Below are 25431 nucleotides of genomic sequence, written 5' to 3'. Positions count from 1 at the left end.
TTTTTTAGTGATTTACTGCAAATATATTCAGCATTTGACTGATTAAATAGACCTTCGGCAACCTTGAGGGTCACTGTGTAGAGTGTGTACATAGAAAATGCATCAGCCCATTGTACCCTGGCAGCTAATGAGATTGGTCGTTAAGTAAATGACACAAAGCCTACAAAAAAAGCTTACAGCTCACTAGAGTATCACAGAGTGTCCCTGCATACCACACAACGACACAAACACTGGACTAACCTAGCCCACCCTGCTTTATTCTACATCACTGCTTCCCTGATGTCAGCGTGAGAGGCAGAACAAAGGCTAGGAGGCACCGGTAAGTCAGCCTGGCAATTAAGCCCTAGGGAGAAAGTGGAACAAATCTTAGCCTAACGGTGGGGCCGAAAGTCCGTCGTCTCTCGACAAGTAGGTCAGGATGAAGGGATTTTGCTATCACTTCTGGAAATATTGCTTCAGTGATCAGTGCTCTTGTTCTGTTGTTATTGTTGTTTGCTTTTGCCATTTCACAAAAGTTTGTAGATTTCAAAAGTCAAGTACACACCAAAAGGCAGTGTGACCAGGAATCTGAGGGGTCGGCTCTGTGTGAGAGAGAGGGTGCTTTCACACACAGCTGCCACGCAGGTGTGTGCACAGGTTTGAAAACTTTCAAATGCATGAGGCAACTTTAATTTCAGTTTCTGCTACTGCTTCTAAAAGGTGACGAAAACATAGGGCATGAATTTGTACACTGAGGTTCCTTCTTGATGATATAGAATTGTCCCAGCCCCTAATATGTATTTAACATATATGGGATAACCGTTTCCTTGATCAGTATCTTAAAAATCAATCAATCAAACACAACAAAACAAGAAAATTAAGCTCCTCTCTTCCTTGTGTATTTCAGTTCTCTTGAATCTGGAAATAAAATCACTGCTGCGAGCCTGTAATATTGAATAGGATTAGTGGTTATTTCCTTGCTCTACTTGGGGGAAAATCAAAGCTATCTGACACTGAAGCAGCGTTTCCTTTGGAAAAATGCGTTTGCAGTATTGAAGTGTAACATTGAGGGATCCTTTTAGAGAAATATGGCAGCAGGAAGTTGCCAGAAAGTCTTATTCACCTTGCTGAAATGTCTGTCTGCCTTAGGTGTGTGTATTCAGAGGATGTTTAGTTCAAGAGAGGATGATTTTGTTACAAGACATTCAGGTAAATTAAATGTTTTATTCTAAGAACTGTCAGCTGAAGTGGGTTGTCAATGGTTTAATAAACTCTTGACATTGTCATTGAAAACATTAAAAAAGTATTGTTAACGTAAGTGTGGTATTATAAAATAGGCGTATTCATAATATCAGTGTCACTGTTCAATTTTTAAAGGCACTGTCATTTAATATTAGGACACATGCTGTAATCATGTGTTCAAGGATTAAAACTCTAGATTTTATAGAAATAAGCTTGCTAGCCTGCAGTACTTACATGAAATATTTTTACTTATGTCAGGATACAGAGATATTTTGATACAGAATAAATAGCTTATTAATATTCATAAGAGAGTCATAATATAGGTTCATGATATGGTCTGAGTGATCACAGGTCACATACTTCTTTACTAATTTTGTCCTGAAGCACTTTTCCTCTTTCAAATGTATCCCCAGTGTTCTTTACATTTATATAATCTTTTAGGACTAGGTGTGTGTGTCTGAATAGCATATAATAAGATGTATTTTGAACTCTAAGAATTCTTTTCATAGTAACCAATATTTAGAAGGAAATAAATTTCCTGAAGATGATAGAATAATAATGTCTTGTTAATTTCAAGGGAAATATAGGTAGGGAAGATATATTTTGATGTTACTAAATTGAGATTTTTCTAATATGTCACTTATGCTTACGCCCTCCTTATGGTAGGAATCATGGAAAAAGCAAACCCATCTGAAAAGGGCTTCAATTGCTACCTAGCAATTTCACTTTAAGGCAGACTTATGCAACTCATTTACCCTTTCAGGCATCTACAGCAGGTGATCTTTCTGTGCTGAACATTTGCAGTTTGAATCTCATGTGTTATAATTTATTTTCTATAGTTGTGATGTTCCTCTTGTCAGTGCAGGAGTGACTGTTTCAGAAAACACGCCAGCCTTTTGGATGCTATACACTCCCATTCTCACGGGCACGGCAAAGGGTGTGCAAACTTGACTGAAGTCCGTAAGTTGCAGCTCTGTGGATAAACTGGGTGGACTTACTTTCACAGAAATGTAACTGCCCTTCTCCAAAGCAAAACAGGGCTGTGCTGTGGTTAAGATTAGAGGGTACAGATCATTACTTTTGGTTTATGCAAACTTGTTTCAACCAGTACTGGTCTTTTATTTGAAAGAGTTTTCTTTTCTTTTTTCAGTGTAATAAAGAAAATTCTCTGGGTTTTATCTGTTGTGTAGTTCCCTTCTTTAAAAAATTTGAAGACCTTGATTTCTGTTCAGAGAGGAAACTTTGTATTACTGAACTTTTATACCAGCTCACATATTTAACAAGTGAATATTAAACCCATTTGGTTCAAAGGATTTTAGTAGGTGCTGTGAGCAATTTAGGAACCTTCTGTATGCTAAGCATCTACCGCCTAAGACAAGAGATAAAGCCTTGCCTAGAGAATAAGGCAGTTATAAGGACAGGGGACCAAAAGTCACAAGAGAATCTTTGCTAGTCCTGTCTTAAGTTTATCATATGTTTGAAACCTGGCTCGTCCGTTCAATCTGCGACCCTGGATAAGTTCTGGAGCTTTTCTGGGCCTGAGTTTTCTGCCCTGTTTGATGGGGGTCCAGGGTTTGGTGGGTGCTCCAAGGCTTTGGCGTATCGTGTTTGTAACTTGAACTTGGAGTTTGTGACAGTAAGGGGACGTGCCGCTTCCCATGTGTTTGCTTCCACCAGTTCAGAACTTTTTTTTGTTTTCACTTTCAGAGCCCACATTTTGTGAGATCCCTTGAAGGATTGTGTCAATTCCATTTTATGTGACTGCATGCTCATGTCAAGTCTAAGGTAATGTGTTAAAACTACTAAAGGCATTCTAAGTATATATGACTAAATAGATGCTTTCTATAGTACTATTGGCAACTATCAAAAGACCATATTAGAATTATATTATATTTCAGCTTAAACTTTCTGTAAGCCAAAATATTTAATTTCCTTTACCTTAAAAATGAAATATCTATAATTTAAATAATTATTGCAACGTTCTTTAACTATTGAGCTTATAGAGTTTATTTTTCATATTCTTATTAATAATTGCATTTTTTGTAACTGACTTTTAAAAGTAAGGTTTTGGCTTAGAATATTTTTTTCCATTGAAACTTTGATTAAGTATGAATTTTGTCTCTTAAAAGATATTATTATTGTAAATATTTTATTTATTTTGCCACCCACATAAAAAAGTTTTACCTGGTTTACTACTGAATATTTTGTCTTTGAAATTTCATGCCAGGGAGTTAAGAAATATATGATTTCCTTACAACAATTTGAATTTTGTTTTGTCAAATGTTGCATTACATAAGTTTTCTGAAAGGAATTTATTACTTTTTGGTTTAACTGTTTAGATTTGGAGTATAGCAATAATTATTCTAAAAAACTTTGACCTGTACATTTAAACAGCAACTTCAAGAGAATGCTGATGCTAAGAAGAATTTCTGATCTCACATATTTTTTGTCTATAGCAAAATTTTATTAGCTCATGAGAATGCCAATGACTTTAAAGTTTTATTAGTAACTTATTTACATCATTATATAGAATTAACTTCATTGTATAATAGCTTTTTAGGCCAGAGAATTTTATGTGATTTATGCAGCATAAATACATTTCTAAATATCTATGTTGGATGCATGTTGTCTAAATATACTTAAAATTTATACATTTTGGTTTTCTTGGGTGAAATATATATTAATTTAAACTATTCTAATGAAGAATCACACTTGATTATTCCAGGAAATACGTTGACTTGACTATTTTACAAAGAAAAAATCTGAATTTTTTGTGGTACACTTTCTTGACCTCTTCCAAAATTTAAAAGTTGCATAGCTACTTCCATTTAATTTTTCTAAAATTTGAGGTTTTCCTTCTGTAGTGAAAATGGCTAAAGGCCAGTATATAAAACTTCACCTCATCCTTTTATCGGGTGTGTCACTGATATGTCCAGTTTGTCTGTATTGTTATTCGTGCCTGGCCTGATACACAGCTTAGTTACCATTACTTATAATTTTATGCAGAACAAAATCAAAATGAAATAGCTAATTGTCTAAATAGAATAAATACTTTCATTCTATAATATAGGTTTCAAAAATATTTTAAAAGAAAGTCTTTGTTATTGAAAACAGTTTATAAAGGAATACGCTAGGCTAGAAAGATGACTATTTGCTTATTTCTGAACTATATTTGATATGATTGAGAATGGAGATATTTACCACATTAAATTTTCCTCTTTCAAATATCAAACAATGGTAGGGAATTAGTGTTCACATTTCCACTCTGAAGGGTGAAAACGAGGTGAGGATGAAATATGCTTATGAAGAAAATGAAATCAGGAGAAGATTGAGGCTCGCAATATGACGAGTCCAGAAAAAGGGCAAAGATTAGAGTATACAACCTATTATACACAGAGCCCTTCATCTTTTTTTTGTGTGAAAGATACCAGTGACTACCAAAAGGGTTAAAGAAAATGCATTCTGTTGCATCTGCTTACTAAATCCCTTACTTTAGTAGAAATTCAAATTTTGTAAAGATTATTCGTTTTATTGATGCATATAATTATAATCACAAGCCATCTGCTGATTTGGCAGGCATGGTTAAAATTCTCTAACTCTCATAACCTTTCAAGTACAGTGCCCTTGGGACTCTATTTCACTTTTATATTTTGGAAAACATGGAGGGACAAATCAGGGCGGTCATCTGCAGAATGTCAGACCTGGTGAAATGAAAGAACAGGGATCAGAGTTGCTGTTTTGGTTATTTTTAATGCTAGAGGAAGTTCGTTTTCTTTTCTTTTTTCTCTTCTGCTTCTGACTTCATGAAGGATTATCCTAGTTTCTAGGATGTATTGGGGAATTTTTTTCCTAGAGATTAAAGCTCTGTCATTTTACTCCCAAAAGGCAGGTTCCAAATCTAACCAATATGAACACACAAAAAACCCTCCCAGATATTGCTTACATTGGCTTTTACAGATAAAGTCAGTGTATTTTAGTTAGACTTTCTAAACCAGTGAAATATTCCACGGCTTTTATTTTTCTGAACTAGATTCAGTTGAATAACCTTCCAGCCTAGATTTCAAACTAGGAGAACAATTTGTACATTTTGACATAGACGTTTTGATTTAAAGGTCAGTTTTGCAAGCACTGTTTTTCCTCTTGGGGGAGGGTGATACCATGCACTGGCTGCGCTATCATGGTAGCTGTCATGTGGGTCTGCTTTGCTACCTAAACACTGGAGATCTGATCAAGTTCCATGCCTAATTCATGGACTTCCTTGGCAATGTTGCTTCCATAGTCAAACCTCATCACCAATAGGATTCCAAAGGTCAGGTTTCACAGATTAGACTTATTATGTAGGACATACCACTAAGAAATGCAAGTAAAGTGGAAGAGAATCCATAGGCCCCAGGACTTCGCTTTGTCATGTAATGGCAACACAGTACATAGTTCTCCTGTTCTCTCTCTCTCTTTCTCTCTCTCTCTCTCTCTCACTCACTCACACACACACACACACATACGCACACACTATGAAACCATCAACTAAAGAACTATTTCCTAGTGTTTGGCAATTTAAAAAAAAACCACCTTATTGTACCAATATTGTACATAAGAAAATTTTTACAGCAATGATGAAATTAGAATGTGCTTCCCAGGTTACCAGCATGACAGAGACCTTAGCCCAAATTTAACTGTCTTGCAAACTATGTTCTTCATCTCTTCCTGTGTTGTGCAGACCCTGGGAACAGATTATAGGTAAAAAGCCAGTGTCAATAACATAGTTGTCAAATGACAGAGTCACAGGTGTGCGGGAGTTTCATTACAGTTAAATATCATCAAGAAGTTTAACTACCATTATGAAGAGACTTGACAAGCTGCTTTCTTTTCCTTATCAATAACCTCTTTCACCTTAAGGGTAATTCTATAATTCTATGAACTTTTTATAATTAAAGCATCTAATGAATTTGAAAAATAGCACAAAGACAGCATCAGCACCCATTATACCTCTGCAAGACATATATTTATCATGCCAATTAACCTTGATACAAGAACCACATAAACTGTAGCTCTATGCTACCCATCAGATCAGAAGTTAAACATTTAGCCAAACAGCCAGAAATCTTTGTGCGCTAAAGATAAACATAGATATTAGAGCATCTGATAATTGAATTTTTTCCTCTAAGTATTTTGGTGTGAAGTGTAAAACATTCTTCTAGAATAATAATAGTAATAAAATAAATAATATCACTCTTCTAAGTATTTTATAACTGTACATTCTTCTAAATCTCAAAACCACCACCGTCACAGCAGTGGCTTATCAGTTAAAATCTGCTATCATCCCCTGTTCAGAGATGGGATAGATGTGCCCTGAGGCACCTTGCACCTGCTGTGACTGCAGAGTTTTACGGTCAGAGTCTGAGTCAACCCAGTGCTATGACTGGGGAGAGGCTGTGTGATCCCACACATTCTGCTTGGGCTTTTTCTCTATGAGCTTGTCATTAGCATTTTACTTGAAAAAAGGCTTACTCTTTAAAACAATGTTTGGAAACAAAGATTACAGGTTACAAACATGTTTAGACATATTGTAGTATTTGTTTTTGTATTTTAGTTCTTAATTAGGCAGTTATGATTACAATACTCATATAGTTTCCTTAAATTATTATAGAAGATTAACCTGGGGGCACTTTTTAATGTTTTGCAAATACCACATTGAAAGTACAATGATAAGTAAAAAGAGTCAAGTTAATGAGGTCTGACAAAAATCCTTTAGAACTGAAACTGTAATTAAAATTATTTTATTTTCCTCAGTACCAGCAGAGACCTGTCCCATGGAAGACACTGGCCCAGGACATAGATCTGAAAGCTCATAGAGTCAGAAATGACAGCCATTTGACTTGGGTAACTAGGTGAAAGGTTAACGAAGATAGCCAATTTAAAATGAAGAGGTTAATTAGAGAAAACGCATAAGTGTTCATTGAAAAAAAGAAAGAATTTAAGAATGAAAATTTCCATCACATTATTATAACTGTTCTACGTAGACATCACTTCAAGTCTACAGGTCTGAAATATTTTAACCTCATCAGATATGATGAAAATGTTCATACTTTTTATGTATTTTACTCCAAGAGATTGAAGTAAAGAAAACATAGCAGAGCAAGGAAAGTGTGAATAGATTATTTAGGTTCTGTACAGTCAGTTGACTAAGACCTCCTTATATGGCTGGAGGTTTTCTGACGTATAGAGAGTGAACATAAGTCACTGCAGCTGTCCTGTGGGTCCTTGTCAGTGAAAGCAGAGCAGAGTGACAGAGGTAGCCCTACCAACTTCATTTGGATCATTGATCACGTGACAGTGCCTTTGCACTACACCGTGGCCTGGGCGAAGTTAACCCAGGATTTTGCTGCATATGTTTCTACTCTGCTGCTCAGCCTGCCCAGGACGTGGCCCCAGGCGTAACCAATTCTGTTCACTTTCTAAAGGATGAATCTTCTAAAAGATGACCACCTTGGTTCAGAGTTAGCACCAGAGAAGATTTTGTAGAAGAGGGCCTGAAAATGTCTTGAATCTGGGGTGAGGGTGCTTAGGTAGTGATGCTAGGTAGCGTGCTTGTCTAATGTGCGTGAGGCCTTGAGTTTGGTCCTTAGTGATGCAAAAAGTCTTCCGTCTATTCCACAAGCACACTGAGAGTCTACTGTACTTCAGCAACTGTGTCCAGCACTGAGGGTCAGACATGAGTGCTTAAGGAGCGCACCAGAGTGGAAGACGCTGGTCCCGGATGTAGATCTGAAAACTCCTAGAGTCATCAATGACAGCCATTTGGCTTAGATAACCAGGTGAATGGTTAGCAAACATAGGCAACTTAGAAGGAAGAGGTTAATTAGAGGAGAAGGTGCTGGACTCCTGCACTTACTGAAATGTGAGACAACCTTGTGTTGGTATTGTGTATACAGCTGATCCATGGGTATGAGGTTCAAGGGTGAGTCCAGGATGCAGAGATAAATATTTGGGTGTGGTTGCCAAGGAAAATATATAGAATGAAAAAAGAGCCAAACTGGGGGGTGCAGGAAATAGCAACAAAGAATGAGGTGGGAGAAAGTTCATTCAACAACAGCAAAAAAATCCAGAGAAGGGCATAAAAAGCCAGCAATATTATGAAGACAGATATTAACAGTTTCTCAATGAAAGACTGGGTAACAACGTTAACTGCTCAGAAAATGACCATTAAACAGGATTTAATGTATCAAAAGGACCTTGCTGGTGACTTTAGCCACAGGAACTTCAGGGGAATCAGGGGCTGGAAGCCAGATAGCCATGAGCTATACAGGGGAAAAGAGTAAGGGGAGAAGAAAGGAAAAAGTCTGGGAATGTTAAGAAGTTTGATGCTGAAAAATAGAGATCGCGATCCAGAGAGGAAACATATTTTTATATACTGAGAAGAAAGAACCAGAAGAGATAAAAAGTTGAACAGGTTGAAAAGATGGACATAGAAAAAAAAGTAGAGGACCTAAGAGGCAAATGTAACAAAACAAAGTATAAACGAAAACCTAACCTTAGAGAGTAAGAAGTTGCCTCTTCCTCTTCAAGCAGAGGAAAGGAGGAAGGATGTGTGCAGGGAGATGGGTGTGCAGGTAGAAGGAAGCCCTCGTGACCCTATTCACCCGAGTGCCTCAAAATAGCCTGCAAAATCAGATAGCAGAATTCTGTTTTGATTTAGGGTAAGATGGCTTTCAAGTGTAAGCACTTTGGACATGTTGGTTTGTATTAATTATTATGTTTACATTTTATTAAAAAGAAAAGATTGCATCTAACTCCTAAATTTTATTTATAATTGATATTGGCACAGAAACTCAAAAGACAGCGCAGGGAATCCAAAGACCTGGGGGAGGTAGGGATTTTCTCCTGGATTTGTGCTGTCTTGAAAGATGCAGGCAATTAGGAGGGCCAAAGGAAGAGTGGAGACTTTTCTTCCATCTGGAGTAGGAAGCGTGAGAGAGAGGAGAGGTTGGCTTTTCTCCATAGAGGCAAGTGGGGAGTAATGAGTTTGAATCAGAGCAAACAGCAAATATACTTCTGCTCTTAAATCACTCATTTCTCTGTCTTTCTTGTGTCACACTGGGGTAGAACTTCATCCACCAGCTCTCTCTGCACCTTTACCACCACCCAGGATGGAGTCAACTTTTGTTCTGTTGACTTCTGGTTAGAAACTGGTTTCCCTGTTTCACGCCTCTGTTCCAAGCTGTCCGAGAGCTTTCTGTTCTACGTAACTAAAATGTAAACTTCTTACTATGATCTGTATGGATCCATCTGTTTTTTTGTTTGTTTGTTTGTTTGTTTGTTTTGGTTTTCTTCCAGTACCAGGAATCGAACTCACGACCTCACACTTGCCAGGCAGGTGCTGTGCTGCTGAGCTAAATCCCCAGCTCCTGGATCCGTATGCTTTTTAGCAGCCTTGTTGACATGTAATTTACATACTATACAATTTACTCACTTAAAATGTGTTTGGTGGCCTGCAGGATATTCACAGTTGTGCATCCTTCACCGTACTCAGTTTAGAACATTTTTGTTCCCCCTGAAATACCTGCATCTCTTATACATCACCCTCCCAAACCGTCTTCCCAACTTTAGACAGATACCAATCCACTTTATGTTTTTGCCGATATATATATGTTGAGCATTTGGGAGAGCTGAATCACACAATATACGGTCTTTTCTGACTGACCTTTTCTGACTGTAATGTTTTCAAGGCTCTTGGTGTTTTAGCATGTATTACTACTTCATTCCTTTTTATTGCAGGATAATATTCCATTAATTAGATATATGAAATCTTGTTTTCCATTCATTTGTTGATAGACATTTAGGTTGTTTCTACTTTTTGGCTATGATGAAGAGCAATACTATTAACATTTTTGCATAATTTCTTGTGTAGATCCATGTTTGCATGTCCCTTAGTTATGTGCCTAGCAACCAAATTGCTCAGTTATGTGGTAAATCTATGTATGTTTCACTATTTGAGGAAATGCTGATAGATTTCCCATGTGGATGAACTGTGTTATATTTCCACCAGCAGTGTAGGGAAAGTCTGATTTCTTGACATCTTCACTGTCTTCAGTTATTTCCATCTTAATAGGTGTGAAATAGTATCTCATTGTGGTTTTGATTTGTATTGCCCTAGTGACCAATGAGATTGAGCATCTCATCATGTGCTTATCAGACATCTGCAGAACATCTTTGGAGAAAAGTCATTGGCCCATTTTGTGTTGGTTTTTGTTGCTGTTGTATATTAGATATAGGGCGCTCTCACTGCTAACCCACTGGCCCATGGTTCTTGTACTCGTCCTCAGATCAACAACAAAGGGTATCCCTACCTCAATCTAATGGCCTCTTTTATTTTCCCATAGCACTGATCACTCCTTTAAATTGTGTGCTTATGCATCCCTTGGCTTTGGTTTTTTTTCCCTGTTAGAGTACAGTTTCTATTTTATCCCTTCCTGCATCTCCACCACCCATCCCATAATGATGACAGGCTGCTATGATGGAACACAGGCTTTGGAGCTAGTGTCTACCTCTCAGTAGGTATGCGATCCTGCGTGAGGACTTAGGTTCTTTTGTTTGATCTCCTATTTAAAGGTAGGAATAATTAACAGTCTCTGAATGTTATAGTTGTGCAGACTGATTTAATATACACATAGTATTCATACTTGATGCTATATCTGCTAGTACCTAACAAAATAAAAATTATCAGTAAATATTTTTGAAAGAATGTTAATGAATTATCCTCCTAACCACATGATCTCTTAAAGAACACCTCCAAAGAGTCAGTCACTGTCATCAACACACGTCCTCTCCAGACCACACAGCAGTCATTTTTTGTGGAACACATTCCTATGGTCTAAGAACTGGTCTCTACTGGGGATCATAGAATTATACTGAAGGTCTACTGTGTGCTTTTCCTTCCCTCTGTGTCATAGGCAATCCCACAGCTCTAGAGGGAAGTTCTGTTACTGTCTGTTTTTACCAGATGAACAACCCTGATGATTAGGGAGGTTAAATGCTATTCTGACATCACAGAAAAATATGAGAGGCAGAATTCAAACTCAGGTCAGTGTTGGTTTAGATAAACGTATACCAATTTTGATTCTGCTGACTTTGGCGAGAGCTCATGGTCTCCACTGATCCTTCAGCATGTCCCAGGTCATTTATTACCGTCTTCCCCAACATACCAGTTCTATGGCTCTTGGCATATCTCAATGTCTCCCTCAACTTAGCACTTAGTACTGATTTTCCAGTGTTCTATCCAGCCTATATCCAGTCAGAATGCAGCACAGAAGTTCACGTTACCTGAGCAGCCCTCCTGTGGGTCTTTCTGTGATTTTCTCAAGAGAGGCTTGTAGACACACAGCTGCCCACGACCTTTAGGCAGAGCAACACAGTAGAAAGAACTGGCATCAGACATGGGCTTGCAGGGTAGCTCTTCCTAATGGTAAGACTTAAATTCAATTAACGTTCAATTGGAAATCGGAATGTCAACTCGTTAGATTATTGTGTGAGTTAAGCAGGATTATGTAACCGTAAGATGCCTAGTCCAGTGCCTGAGCCAGTTCTCGGTGTATAGTTCACAGCAGCTATGGTTGAAAGCCTCATCTGATTTTGTTCTCATCTGCTGCCTCCTATCGATCATACTCCTAACTGCCTTCTCCTTCCCCTTCCACCACGATCTAATTTGAAAGCCCTGAGTCCCTGGTATGTTCACTTATGTCTGTAATAAACAGTACTGCATTTTGTCTATTATCTTTTAATTTTACTTCCTGCATTTTCGGAACTACCCAATTTCATTTTAAGGCGTTCTTACTCTGCCAGTCACTCCTCTAATTTTAACACATGACTCATCAGACAACTGCAGTCACTAAACGTGCAAATCCCTTCCCTACGCATCCAAGTTAATAGTCGTGTGTGTTACAGGTATCACCGTGTTACGCGTGCTTTCTGCTCATCTGTTTTCTCTTCATTTGTAAAATGAATCTTAATTTATAAGTTGAGGTCTCATAAGATCCTTGCTTGCTTCACTAATTTTCATATATAACATCAATAATATGGTATCATGTACATTAAACATTGCATTTATTAGTTTTGTAAACTATTGTAAACTATGTTTTCACCAACATCACTTTTTACCACATTTACATATTTCATCTCCAGGTATTTGATCCATTTTTTTTTTCTAAAATGCATATCATTGAGCTGGAGGCCTCGTTATAATTTCCTTAACGATTAGTCACCGGATCCTCGTTCAATGAGACAGTTCTGTAGCTGAGCTCCTGCAGATGAAAGGGAAGCAACAAAGCATGTTCTTGTCCACAGGATCTTGCAATCTAGAGCGGATGTGGGAGGTGGGAATGCACGTTAGGTGCTGGGATAGGACAGGTGGAGCATCTGATGGGAAAACAGGTCCCACGCTGGGGTAGACAGAGTTAAGAAGATGCAAGAAAACCCATCCAACGTCCTCTGAGCAAGGTCTTCTTTTCATGAGCACTCTTGTCATTCACTTTGAAAGAACATAATACACATTCGGCCTTTAAAACCAGGGGTCCCGTAGTTCTTCTAAGGTGTTTTATTCCTGCACGTGCTTTTTCAGAAAAATGTAATAAAACCTAAAAATAGATAGGGTGTGAACACAGGGGAACAGAGAGCAGAACGGGGGTTGCTCGAGGCTGGGGAGAGGAGAAGAAAATGGGGAGATGCTGGTGGAAGGGTGTGATGATGAGATAAACGGTAAATAGTGGAGGTAATGGATATGCTAATTAGCTGATTCAGTCAGCCCGCATTGCATACATTTATCATAGCATCACTTTGTTCCCCACAAATATGGACAATAGTAATTTGTAAATATGTAATGAAGTAGATCACATTTTAATTCAAGTTGATTTATCTTAAAAACACCAAGAAGGTCGGGTTCCCTCAGTAATCTGCCAGTGCTAATGAGACGCTGTGACGCGGGATCCATTGGCAGATGAGAACCAGCGAAAATAATAGACTACAGTTGGATAAGCATAGGACAAATAGACTGCAGTGAACGGTTCTGACCCTGGATTGTTCACGCGAGACAGCGATAAACCCGGATGTCCAGATGACCAGCTTTACATAGGCGGATTCATGACAACTCTGACACACCCCCCATGGACAAGGATCACTTAGGGTCCTGACATTCACTTACGGGATCAGCTCATGACCCCAGATATCTCCATTCCGTAGTCATAGGATTACAAATTCTCCTTTACTCCAGCTATATACCCTGATGTTTGTACTTTGGGGGCCTGTTTTTATTAAACACATCAGATGGTTCTCCTAAGTCATTAAGAAATAAATTCAGCATTCACACCTCATCAGTGCAATCCCAGAACTCTGAGAGGCTGAAGCAGGAGAACTGCAAATTCAAGCCAAGCCTTGGCACCTCAATGATTTAGCAAGACCTTGTTTCAAAATAAAAAATTAAGAAGGTCTGAGATGTACCTCAGTGCAAAGGTACTAGGTTTAATCCTCAGTACTACCCAAAAAAATGTGTGTGTGTGTGTGTGTGCATATATATATAGAGAGAGAGAGAAAGAGAGAGAGAGAGAGAGAGAGAGAGAGAGAGAGAGAGAGAGAGAGAGAGAGAGAAAGAGAGGATGTACTTCAGTATTTCATTGCCTCTTTGTGTGGCAGAAAAGTCTTCCACATTAAGTATACCCCTCTACTCACCAAGGGCTACACCAGTTGGCCTGGATTCTTCTCTTCTCCAAGAGAATAGGGGCCTAATGAAGATTTGAGTAAAGAAATGAAAGAATCAATTAAACAATAGTCTCTTACATTGGTATCAACCAAATTCTATTTGTGACATTATCCTCTTGATTTAGGTGAGATTGATACTTTTAAAATAAATTTACATGACAGCAAAACGAAATCATTCTGAAGGTGCATGGATTAATTACAGTTTTTTTAGGATGTTCATTGGGATTCATGCGAAGAACCCTATTCTCTCTGTTTTCTTGCAATACTGAGAAGTTCACGTTTCAGGACACTAAATAGTCTTTCCTGGCCTGAGCAGATCAATGCTAGAGCACCTAACTTATGGCCAGTGAGTAACTCACTCTTTGAGAGTCACTACCTTTTTTTCTTCTTCTTCTTTTTTTTTTTTTTTTAACTAAAACACACTCAGCAAATGTTTTATTCTGTAATTTCTTTTATTACTGCCCTCCTTTCTAAAATACATATTCCAGCAAACACTACTGCAAAATGCTCTTTTGAGAGCTCTAGCACTGAGATATTTACATGAACATCAATGCAAATGTATTTTTAGTATTAGACTAAAAGGTTTTTCCATGCTCCAAGAAGTTTTCAGAATAATGTGTTCTTCAGAATAGCAACAATGAACACAGAACACTTCGCATATCTATGTGTATGGGAAACACATTGTACCATTTAAAAAAAATAAGCCCAAATTCACCAGGGCTGGTAAAACACTGACTGTCTTGAGGAAATTTGCATTGTTGCTTGACATTTAAATTTGTTTTTATTTTATAATTTGTAATGAATTCGTTCCCACGTTTTACTTGCGTTTGGCAAGTTTTTGATATTCTGCAAAGTCTTCTATTTATAATTTGTGAGCGTACGTTTAGTAACGGCACCTGTAATGAAGAAGTGCATAATTGCTGTTTCTTTCTTGCCATGAATGGTTTCATCTGAAGGGAAGATCAAGTTCAATAAGCTGTAAAGTGGTTCTCAGGATGTACTTCAGTGACGGGCCGCAACATTCACTTTTCATCTGTTCCTTTCTACCACGAAGCCTTAAAGCCAGGGCAAACGCATAACTCCAGAATAAAGTGAAAGTGCGTCTGTGTGTGGGCATATAGAGTACTCAGCCTTTGGGAGTTAGGGCCCTCCAGTGTATTTAATAGCGAACAGTTAAGGCCGTGATTTTAAAGCGTGGTCCTTGAACTGCCACCACCAGTAGTTTAATTTCTAGGAAACCCAGATTTTCAGGCCGAACTTCAGGACCATGGAATCAGGTACCTGGGCTTTACAAGGTCTCCAAGTGATTTCAAGGCAGGCTCTGGTTTGAAAGCTACTGCTCTGTTGCTTTGCTACTCACCACTGTGGGCCATGGACCAGCAGGAGCTCTCCAGGCCTTTATGCGGAGTGCATGATGTCAAGTCAGACCTGGAATGCGAGCTTCAGTACCTGCAGGTTAACGAAACACCCAAGTGACCTGAGGCATATCCAGCTTAAGAGAGCCATGACTGAAGATTTTATGATTTAGAACCAGAAACTTATCAGTGGGAGAGTATCCTTTATTCAGAGGCATTTGGGAGGCTGTCACAGTAGAACTCTTGATGCTTGAGTATTTCTATGTCCCTCTCAGCTTCCGCTGAAATAAAAGGGGAGACATGGAAACTTCTTACTGCAACACTTGAGACTATAGAGGAGCCCACTGTGTCTGCATCTTGAGGTTGAAAGCAGAGCCGCTGCCTGGGCAAAAGTATTACTTGGGCAGTAAACCATCTACAGCCAAATATTCTGGCAATGATCTAGACATAGGTAAAAGAATAGTGTCCAAGCCTATTTTGGGGTGGGTAAATTTTTCCATTTTACTCTTCATATACAAACAAAGCAATTTCAAGGTTCTTTTTCTCTTACCTTGTTTTCTGTCTTTGAATTCGATTTTCTATCCTACGAATTTTTTTAAGGATGTCTGTGTGTCAGCAAAGGGAGCCACAAATTTCCCCAGCTCTCTGTCTTCCACCCTGTGAGGGGGTTGTCAGGGTGCTGAGGAGTCAGTGGGACAAAGCTCTCTGTGGGGGTCATGAAGTTCGTCTCCTTCCAGGGCTTTGGCATCGTTTGACATCTCCTGATGGCAAACCCCGTGATCTGGCAGAAAAGCAATAGTTGACCAAGGAAAACCTTATTTGTAAAAGTATTTTTAGTCTGGAAACACGCGAGCATTACAGGATTTAAAAACAGAAATCCTTTTGAAATCTCTGTACAGCCTCTCCCCACCCCGTATGTAAATAGGACTGTCACTCCTGTGTTTGTCCACAGCTAGAGCTCCAGATGAACCAGTGTAGTGTGCGATGACAGGAACAGCTGACTCATTAGTAGAGAGCAGTGAAAGGTAATTAACCCTGGGAAAAGTACAGCTGCCGTGCGGGCTGTTCCTTTCTGTAGGATCTGATTAGAAATTAGTGTTAAACCACTGATTCTTTTTTTTTTTTTTTAAAGACCGTCATTGATAATTCAGTTTCACTCTCAGGTGTGTCCCCAGAAAAGGTTCTCAAATGTACTTAAATGCAAAGGGACTCAAATCTAAAAAGGGTTTTCTAGGAATAGTAGACACCTGTTTATCTTGTTAAGTGAGAGTTCTTTAAAATATTATTATGTCTGACTATTGAAGATTGGTAGTACCCTAACCCATATTCTGATAGTCAGTTTTTAAATTGTTTGAAAGGATTTTTTATATAGTCAATAAGCTGTAGACAATTGCCATTTAATTAAGTTTTCTCTTTTTTTTCTTTCCATTTTATCTCTGATGCTTTCACCCTGTAGCAATGGAAACTCTCCAGTTCAAATCCAATAGCTATTAGGGAAGGTAAGTGAAGACTATTTAAAAATAAACTTTCCCCCCATCAGTAGTAATCTTCATCTTTTCTCTGGTTGCTTTTTCTAAAAAATCTGGCTTTTCAATGTTTTTTTAAAACCTGAGAAGCTAAGCAATTTGATTCTAGAGGACCAGGAAAGATGCTTGAGTGTAGTCATGTTGGTATCTATGTAGCAATTTGGACTACATTCATATATATTCTAAGGAGTGCTTAAACCTGCTCACCTTGATTTATAATGTCACATGTCTGATAATGAGGAGCATTAATACTTTAAAACATTCAGCATTCACACTGGGGACTAAAAAATATAGTAGATAGAATAATGGGCTCAAAGATAATAGGATACATACATGTCCATATCCTTTATATCTATGAATAGTCACTGAGATTGGATTAAGAATTCTCAAGAGGCTGAGGCAGGAGGATTGCTGCTACAAGTTCAAGACCAGCCTGGAGTACATACTGAGTACAAGGTCAGCCTTAACCCTATAGTGAGAGCTTGTCTCAAAAGAAAAACTCTTGAGATGGGGTGAATACCCCAAATTGCTCAGGGAGGGGCAACTACTCACATGGTCTTAAAGAGAAAGGCACGAGAAAGACTCAGGGAGGTATGATAAGCTAAGGATTCAACCTGACACACAGTTGCAAAATTTGAAGATAGGGAAAGGGAGCCCTGAGCCAAGGAACACAGAGCTCTAGAGGATGAGCTGCCTCTCCATTTATACTCAGCAAGAAAACAGGGACTTCAGTCCCAGAGGAGGGAGGAGCTGTATTCTGCCAAGAACTCCATTGAGTATGGAGATAGCTTTCCTCGGAGGCTGACTTGGTTTTAACCTGGTGAGACTAGCCCAGACCTCAGACCTCCAGAACTACAAGATGGCAAGTTTGTACTGCTTAAGCCACTAAGCTTGCGGAAATGTGTTACAGATGCAACAGAAAACTAATAAAGAGGATATGTTAACTGATAGATAGGATCTATGTTACAGTGGGCAGTAGGAAGAATTTCCTGTTTGAATGAAGACAAAAATTTCTTGAGAGACAAAAATTGGTAAACAGTCTGTAGGAGTTGGAATAGCTGTTTTGTTGCTCGGAATGATGATGATTGCTAACTTAGAGATTTCTTTCTTCTACTTTGTGATCTCTCACTGTCCCTTGCCAAAATTCTCCACATGATATTTTTGTAAACCACTCAGGGCCTGTAGCCTCAGAGGTGTAACTGTTGGCGTGTTTTCTGGATTGTGCTAGTGAGTGTGTTTCACTGAGCACAAGAGTGTACCAAAGACTGGAAGTCCAGGTATCTGCTGCAGACTTGGACTTTGAAAGCAGACCATTGCCCTGTGAACCCTAGTTCTACCTCCACCCAGGACAGGCCTTCCTTCCTTCCTTTGGAGGTAAAATTGATCATATTTCCCATCACGCCATAATGATGAAGAAATAGTGAAATCATATTTCAATGAAGGAATAAAAGAGTGTGTATAAAGTACTTATGGGAGAGCTATACCCTCATGAGATCGATAAAGGCAGCTGCATTTCTTTAGAAAATACTGTGTCACTTCACTCTTTTCATAAAAAGAATGGATTAGTTTCATCTTTCCTTACGGTGAGGGCCATTTTCTCCCCAGTGTACAATTTATCAGTTTGGAGTACATGGCTATACTTGGTTGAAAATAAAATATAGGTGTGCAGTGGTCAAGACATCCTGCCAAAGTTTCAGTGAGAATATGGAGGAGTAAGAGCTACAAATGGTAGAGTTGAAGTGGATCGGAGGCCTTCCTAGATGGTTTTCTTTCCAACTCTCCAGATTCCTCCAAAAGCATCATTTAAATTGCCATAGTTTTTCATATAAGTGAGGTAAAGTAGACATTGAAGAAAATCTGACCATAAGATGTGTCACACTTCCCATTTGCTCTTATTTGCCTGAAGAGAACCCATGTTTTCAATATAAGGGAAGAAAAACTTCTAGTTCACCCAACCTGGAATAATAACCAAACCTGTGGAGTCTATATATCCTTAACGCTTAATGCCTGGGCTTTTTGTATTAGAATCCAATTAAGAAATTGTTATTTCAAGCATCCGAAAAGGATTACTTTTGGTTTATTGCAATTCAAATCAATAGAGTGTTGACTGCCTATGATACATGTAGAATTATGTTGTACTAAAAAGTCAGGATGACACAGCCTGCATTTTCTATGGAAAGGAAAATGGGTACAAAAAAATAGAGTATCAGGCAGAACCTGGGAGTCAAGATGAATGTGCTGTCAAACTGCTGTCAGAATACAGGATCCCACGAGATACTGTCAACAACAGTGTGAGCGACAAATCACATTCCAAGAGGCAGATTTTGCACTTCTGAGGTGGAAGGGGAATTTCCTTGCTAAAGTTACCAATGAAATCAACAAATTTCAGATATTTACTTTAGGCATCTAATTTGACCCTCTAGTTTCTTTGATCCTCTTGTAACTATAAAAAGTATGGCTTTAGTGCATTGTTTAAGTCAATTTGAATACTGATGTCCTCTTAATTGACCTTTGGGGATATTTATTATCTTAGTCAAAGTTTTCTGAATCTCTCCGGAGACAACTTTTCAGGGATCGTCATCTTCAGGAAGCTCTTCCAGACTGATCTAAGTGTGTGTGTTTCTACCTCCTTGTGTTCCAGATGTTTGAACTCTCTGCTGGTGGAAAACAAGCATTTTTGCTATGGAAAACAAGAGTTGTATTTTTGTATCTTTTTGTCCCCACTCTCTAGCTGGGGCAACAGGTAGACCACTGCCCAGCAACTGTGCATTTTAGGAGAAAGATACTCGTATTTTAATAATCTGTATTCGGTTGGGGAGATAGCTCGGTGGCACAGCACCTGCGTGATAAGCACAAGGTTCTGAGTTCGATTCCTAGAACAAAAAAAAAATCTATATTGAACATTTTAGTTTATATAGTAAGAATAAAATGCAGGGATCATTCTGTAAAGGTCTAATACCCTATTAACGTCAACAACTGAGAGTCATGTTATTCTCTTTGTAAAATTCAGTAGTTTCATTTCATATTTCACAGTCAAATAATGAAGATAAAGGACTATATTCTTTTACCTTCATTCATGTTTATAGAATGTGGTACAGATGTTAATGAAAAACAGTTACTGTTGAAAAAACAGCCAACTTATTGAGAAAATTCTAAAGAATCTCTTAAACATGGAGAAGAAAAACGTCCAAGGATATTATATGACAATCTATATAATAAAATAGCTTAAAAAGAGAAAATTCTCTTTGTACAATGAAAAGCCTCATTTTTGAATCAACAAGTGCTCTTTGAACTTTATTAGAAGTGTTTTGATATTATAAGCTTGTTTAGTATAGATTTACTCAAAATAACACATTTAGTGGAAATACAAGCCTTGAAATTAAGTGGTTAGTTTCATGAAACAGAGTTTCCATAGTTACTGTTGGAAGATAGAGAATAACTTTCAGTTCTTTGGAGGCCAGGACATGGCTTTAGAGAAAAGATTAAACAAACAGATCCAGGCAGGTTCATTACGCAGAGTTTCACACCTGGTTGGCTTTTTTGAAAGAAAATCTCTCGATATTACAGGAAATTAAAGTGTTCCCACTGAAATCTACAGTAACATATTCAGAAATCTGAACCTTCCCTTCCTGTAGGCATTTCCAACCAGATTGGGAATCAGAGGAAAAACTAGTTTACCAAGACCTCTCCACGAGATGCATTTTTGCTCAAAGAGCTTTGTTAGTAAACTGTGTCCCAAGCAAGCGGTTAAAAACATCAGACTAAAGGCAGCAACACGTTGCTCTCTGTAGCAGATCACAGTCTTTGCTCTCACTTCATTATTCACTATCAACCTCTTGTGGACAGGCCTGACGGAAGGGAAATTGAAAACTGTTCTGGAGACAATGTCTTCCTATGCCAGTTTCATCGTTCTTTCCAGGTTAGCACTGAGATGTGCTTTTGGAGGTGTTAATGGAGGTCACTACAGCACCGTCCTTTGCTTTGTCTAACCCAAGGAGTTGCTCCTAGTTGACTATTGAGAAACAGAATGACGTGGTTTCTAGAAAGATCTCACCTTCCGCTCGCCAGCCTTTAAAGCCGCAGTGATTAACAGGACTTTTGCAAAGTTTCTATGTAGTTACAAGGACAGTTTCAATCTTCTGTCATTTTTTTGCATTAGCTATGATTATGCTTTTACCACAAAAATGCATTTGTTTTAAAGGTAACAATACAGACTGGGAGAATAGCTTATGTTTCATCTATATTTATCAGCACTCACTGTACATTTGTGTCTTCATTACCAGGAAATATTAAGGGACATTGTGCCATCTATTCCTGTTTACAGTTTATTATGCAGAGATAGGAAACACTTAGCATGTAAAATGAATGTAGAAATTATTCCTGGATAGAAACACGGACATTTCCCACTCGTTGGCTCTTTCTCCTCCATCACCGGATCAGAGTGTAATTGTCAGTAATCAGGCCTGCTTGCTGCTGATAAAACCACTCTGAATGCTAGCAGCCTTCTTTGTGTGATGACTCAATTATTCCAGAAGTGCCTCATCAAATCTGCCCCATCAGCTGGGCTAATAAATAAGGGAAAGAAACTGGCCCCCCAAAGCAAATTATAAATCCATTTGCATTAACCATTTCGCTGGTCCATGATCTAGGCAGAAGAAGCATGGCAGATTGTGTTAAGCTTATTTGAATATGTTCATAATGTTTACAGCATGCAACTTTTTTTCCCACAAGGTGTTGGAATTATCAGCCATGAATGGCATCTAAATGCAGTTATGTTAATTACAGCAAGGCTTTAAGTATCTTTGAGGGCTATTTGGTTACTTAAATCAGGTGAAAGTTAAATCATCTTACGGAGAGAAATATAGGTCTTGCATAAGTTATTGGAATTACTTCGAAGTTTAAGGAGAGGACAGGGACTGGAAGGACAAAACCAAACACCATCATGCCTACTAGGGCAAGTGCAATTATTTCATATGCCCTGTGTGACTTTAGCAAACACGCAGTTCAGGGAGCACATCGGCGAAAGCCCTTCTAGCATTTAAAATTCCTTGAAAGAGTCTTTAGAGAGGGCAGCGATATCAAATGGCTGGATCAACCAGTAAAAATCAGCTAAGCCCTTGAATGAAATTTAGTACATTATTTGACAAATCTCACTTTCTTCTTCTTCCAAAACAACCGATTGTTTTGAATCACAAGAACTTTTGTTTACATTTGAACTTCAGCAGTCGCTCAGGGAAGCAAAACTACTACAAGTGGATCATGAGAAGCCATTTGCTTGCTAGTATCAAAGAATTCATCCTCCTGAATACACAGTGATTTAAAATCTGGACCATTTTTTCTAAGAGTAGATGATCCCACAGACCCACTTTACAGTAGGAAGTGCTTTTCCTGCAGCGTGGTTCCAGATTTTCAGAAGCCCTTTTTCTTCTACTCCTACTGTGATCAGGCACCTGATTATGGGCTGGTAGTAAAAGTTAAGCTTATGGTCAATAAGCAATATTTTTCTTTGCTTAAGATATCTTAAACGACACTCAGTACTCTTCATTACTCTGGCCAATGAAGCATGTTCCCTCATATCAACCTGGAGAGCCGAGCAGAAGAAAGTAATTTTCAACGGCATAAATATTAAGTTAGCAGTTAACTCACAAAAAACTGTGCATTGATTACTAAATATAGAAGCTCTTGCTTTGATGGAAAACACAACTTTATAGCCCAATGATTGGAAACTCCAAAATAAGGTGCCTAAATTTTTAATAAAAGTTTTATGGAGTAAAATGGCTGGTAAAAAACTGAATTCCACAATCTTTCTGGTCAAAAACAACATCAAGATTATATATACATATATATGTATATTATATATGCATATTTACATAAATATACATATATTAATTTTGGCTATGACAAATATATACTATTATATTCTCATTCTCATACTGATTATTATAAAAATAAATCTAGAAATAGCACTTTTAGGAATTTGCCATAAAATAGACAAGGGCAGTCCCTCCTTCTCATCATTTTACTCAATGAATAATTGGTGAAATATTAGCATGAAAATAGTGATTAAAACTGTTACTAAAACTGTTGGAAGTGGTAGAGACAGCACCTCGAAAGGGATAGCAATGGCAAAGCAAATATGCTGACAGTCTTGTGTTTACTTGTTAAAGAGCCAGATCTAAGGGTGATCTCTGGATACTGCGTTAACATTCTAGACTTTGGAGAGGACTGCCGTGCAGCTCCTGCCTGTCTAGGCTAGAAGGGGCTGATCTCATTGGTAGGCAAACTCCAGGAGAAACTTGGTAGTGATTGTGACTTCATATTATTTATATTGTAAGCTATAAGTACTATCTATTTCATATTTTTTATATATTTCATATTAAATTCATTCGCCCTTTTACCAAATTTTTCACTTTGTCTTCAGCTTGGGGGATTTTTAAAAAATTGTTTTGAACTAGGAGGAAGCCTACAATTCTCTATTTTGGGGATACAATTTACATAAGTATCATAAAACTTAAGATCCTTTATCCTACAATAATAAAATAAATATATATATATATATATATTTAAATAACAGGGCAGATGCATTTACACTGTATCACAGGCTTGGAAAAGGGTCTTCTTCAGAAGCAAGTATTCATCCACCAAGCAGCTGGAAGGACTGAGAGTCCCTAATTATTGGCAGCTAGGAAAGCAGATGGATGGAGTATTTAATGATGACTTCATGTAACAAATAAAGCCAAGTCATTATCGCAGAGAACACACCCATTAGGTTACTAGTACCTTGGTTGTCATGTAGTTTCATCGTTTAAGATTGCTGTTCCAGAAAAAATATGGGTGTCAGTGCAAATGTGTTCACCTTAGTTGGTGGAAGATAGAGCTTATTCTGTTGCAAGTTCTGGGGACTTGGTTGAGCTTCCAAGTCTTAGGATAACAGTCTTAGAATGTGCATTTCCCAGTGATATTTTATTAAGTTTTTAGTTTTATAAAATTATTTAAGATCACCAGCAAAAAAAAATGAAAGAAGAACATTAATAAAAGGGAGGTTTGAGAGTGTCTCTGTACATGATAGCGCACTGGCAGTGCGGAGAGGGAACTAATTTCAGTTGGAGATTTGTGATGGTCTCTTCCAAGGTTGAACTTCCAAAGAGCAGGGGGGTGGAGTTACGAATGACAGACACAGGAATGAGAGGGCCTGGGGGCTCTGGTTCCCATTCTGGTGTGTTTTGACTTCATGAACCCTTGTGTGTCAAATCATATTCCTAAACTTATATTTTCCGGGCACCCTCTGCACACTTCTCCAAGCTGATCTCAGCTGCGCTGCTTCCACTCCGTCCCCAGGGAAGGGAGCCACAGCAGATGGGGTTAGGGCAGAGGCCTGATGCATCTGACAGCAAACGGCCGGGTTGTTGAGTGGAAGCTGTGAGCGTCAGGAAGCTCCTTTTCCCCTGAGACCCAACTAACCACTGAAGAAAGTTGAAAATGAGCCCTTTGAGAAACGCTATTAAAAGTAGTAAAAAATTGCAATTGTGCAGATGATGTGCTGCTGTGTGCTTATTCGGATGCTAATGAGTTTGACATTAGGGAACTCAGAGCCTTTACAGCTACTCCCTTATGTGATTCAGTTCTTTATTGGCAATCTTTGAGAAAATAAATGGAAAATGTATTGCTAATAAATACATAACACGATAGGGTATTAGACAAAAAGCCATTACTTTCAGGATTTAGAAAGAGCTTTGTTCGCTAGTGTGACTGTTTCCCAGGATCTTTTGTTTTAGGGTAGTGTATGGCAAACAAAGAGGAATAGGCAGGTGGAATGCTCCAGAACTCTTTCTGAGCTGAGGGTGAAGTAGAATGGGCCATAAACATTTGTAAAGAAAACCTTTCTTCTTTTTTAAAAGTTACCATCAACACACAAAGTAAGAATTTTGAGGATCCTGTGAAACTTTCAGTTCCTATAACATGTGCAGTATAAGAACCTGCTCTGTTGCACGGGAGAGTTTCTCTGCATTTTCCTCCAGGAACCGCAGTTGCTGGCTGGAGTTGATGAAGCATCTGCTTTGTGTTTGGTAAAAGTCTGCAAATAACACAGGTATCTGTGGTCAAGAGGCCAGGCTCTCCAGTATACCTCAAGGGGTAAAGAACTGGACAGTGAAAATCTCCGTAGGGAAAGCCGGTGGCTTGTATTTTAGAATAGCGGAAGTGCTAGCCATGAAGATTTTTGAGCATTTCGTATCTGTATATGTGGCACTGGGATAGATAAGCTTTTCCCAGTACGTTGACTGCATAACACTCAATTGCAAAGTTTTCTCTCAAGGGCTTAGTTATCCTTGAGATACCTATGCCCAGGACTAAGTAGAGGGCATACAGCTCTGTACTTAGGGACTGGTACAAAGTAAACGAGGGGCAAATCAGTTCCTTGGAAAGAAGAGTTAAAACACTGACCAAAGGATTAGTAGCAGTTTTTGATGACCTTATTAAGAAGGCCTCTAAAAGGGGCTGGGGATTTAGCTCAGCGGCAAAAAGCGCCTGCCTGGCAAGCGCAAGGTCGTGAGTTCGGTTCCCGGTACCGGAGAAAAACCAAA

The 25431-nt window shown here is 38.4% G+C and overlaps 1 protein-coding gene across 7 annotated transcripts in view; it reads left to right on the top strand.

Annotated features, from left to right (window-relative positions):
* St18 (suppression of tumorigenicity 18, zinc finger) overlaps positions 1-25431 on the top strand; it is a 300859-nt gene that overhangs the window by 170533 nt on the left and 104895 nt on the right. For 6 of the 7 annotated variants that reach the window (XM_005396053.2, XM_013520260.1, XM_013520263.1 and 3 more), the window contains one exon: positions 2929-3006. The gene's annotated coding sequence lies outside the window, so the exon portion shown is untranslated. Of the gene's footprint in view, positions 1-2928; positions 3007-16779; positions 16823-25431 lie in introns of all 7 variants that reach the window. The other variant, XM_013520261.1, reaches the window with a different exon arrangement.

The sequence above is a fragment of the Chinchilla lanigera genome, unplaced genomic scaffold, assembly GCF_000276665.1.
Source record: "Chinchilla lanigera isolate Chin_1 unplaced genomic scaffold, ChiLan1.0 scaffold00053, whole genome shotgun sequence".
In the NCBI taxonomy this organism is placed as follows: domain Eukaryota; kingdom Metazoa; phylum Chordata; class Mammalia; order Rodentia; family Chinchillidae; genus Chinchilla; species Chinchilla lanigera.
This window is presented reverse-complemented; position numbering and strand designations above follow the sequence as displayed.